This window comes from Phragmites australis, chromosome 19, assembly GCF_958298935.1.
Source record: "Phragmites australis chromosome 19, lpPhrAust1.1, whole genome shotgun sequence".
NCBI classification, from domain to species: Eukaryota; Viridiplantae; Streptophyta; class Magnoliopsida; order Poales; family Poaceae; genus Phragmites; species Phragmites australis.
Window position 1 is genome coordinate 11,251,400 of NC_084939.1, and position 1,822 is coordinate 11,253,221.

The following is a 1,822-nucleotide window of genomic DNA, read 5'->3' on the forward strand; positions in this document are numbered from 1 at the left end:
CACTTCCATGCTTCATGTCCTTCCTTGTGATAGAGTTGGCACACTGGTCGGCCAGAGGAGTTTGAGCTCCCACCAGTATTACCACCTTTCCATCAACCATGGTTTCCACCACCACAGCCACGGTTTCCATGACCACTGCCAGAAGATTTGTCTTAGCCTCCTTTGGTAGCATATTGAACTGAGTGCGTGTTTTCTCCTTGCTGTGCACCATTATGACTTGTAAGGAGCATCCCTAAGCTAAGAAGGTGACTATACACCTCACTCGGCATCAGCGCATCAGCTCTGGTGGTGACCGATGTCACCAGAGGATCATACTCCTCACTCAAGCCGGTGAGGAGGTAGGAGATAATCTCATCATCCTGAAGAGGTGTGCCTGTAGAGGCAAGCACATCGGCAAAGCCTTTCACCTTGTTGTAGTACTTGGCAGCCAACGTGTCCATCTTCTTCAGATTGGCCATCTGCATACGGATCTGCATGACCCATGCCTACGATTGAGCAGAATAGATACGCTCCAGGGTGGCCCAAACTTCCTGTGCAGTAGGGAGGTAAAGGACCTGTCTGAGCACTTTAGTAGAAAGTGATGATAGCAGTGCTCCAAGTACATACTGATCCTGCAGTTGCCATTGCAGGTACACCAGATTGGCCACCTGTGTTGCTCCTTCATCAGTGGTGGAGGTGATCACCTCGCTGGGGCTGCACAATTATGCCATCAACAAACCTGAGAAGCTATTGGCTCCTCAGAAATGGGAGGAACTGTGCCTTCTAGCACAGATAGTTGTCATGAGCCCACTTGATGGGGAGAAAATTTCTAAGGCTCGGTGTTGGGATGGCACTCATGGTGGATGAGGTGGAGTTGGATGTTGTGGATCCCACGGTGGAGGTAGTGAAGCTAGCCGACGACATTATAAATCGATCATGACCCTGATACCATGTGAGAAAACAAGATGATGCAGAGAAGATTGGACTCGTGCAGCCAAAACACTGTAGATCCCTTGTCCTTTATAGTTGTGCTGGATGTCAATAGTGATCCCAAACAGTCAGGATATTCAGTTTTATAGAAGCTAGATTACAACTGTTGTTATTTAGAGATATACACGATTGTATCTATCGGGTTGTTTAACATGGCGTGCCACAGGTGACCAACGCGCACATGGCCGAGGCACGAAGGGGCGTTGGCATGTGCGCTGAGGCTATCGTCGATGGCATCGTGCGTGCCAGTGAGCTAACGCCGTCATGGGCGAAAGCGACGAGGCCCGGGGGATACGCCGCCTCACAAGGCAGTGGAAGGCGCGCGCCGCCAAGGTACTACAGGCTACTGACGTCGCACCAGGCACGATGGCGAGAACCTTGCGACGGTTTCTACAGGGCATTAGTACTGGGCAAATAGAGAGAAAGCGTATAAGTGCGGCCTTTACCACGATTAGGGACATTGCTCTTCGAATGTTTGGGTTTAATTTGTTCAAATTTAAACTAAGTTTTTGTAGTTTCTGATTGGCTGCTATTTGGTTTTTGTTAGCTTTGGATAGCACTACGTGCTAATGAAGCTGGATGAATATAGGGAAAGGTCCATATTACTTATCTATGTTGTCCGGATAATCTCTAAACTTTAGTTTGGCCTATTTAACTGTTGGAGCAAGGGATCGCCTTGCCCCGGCAAGTACAGCAAGAGTTTCTTCTAAGGAGGAGACTCAAGCTTGGAGACAAAGTTGAGAGGAAGGAACACCACAAATGTATTGATAGTAGAAAAATTGACCGGTCTAGGGGGAATATCACAACGTGATTTTATGTTTGTGCACCTCTATGTCATGTGTGTTGCCCCTTG

The 1,822-nt window shown here is 48.4% G+C and overlaps 1 non-coding gene across 1 annotated transcript; it reads right to left on the minus strand.

Moving 5' to 3' along the window:
* Positions 1-229: 229 nt before the first annotated feature.
* Positions 230-368, minus strand: LOC133901115 (small nucleolar RNA Z247). Its single transcript, XR_009906650.1, has one exon. It is a non-coding gene; the product is annotated as a small nucleolar RNA Z247 (small nucleolar RNA).
* Between the last annotated feature and the right edge of the window lie 1,454 nt (positions 369-1,822).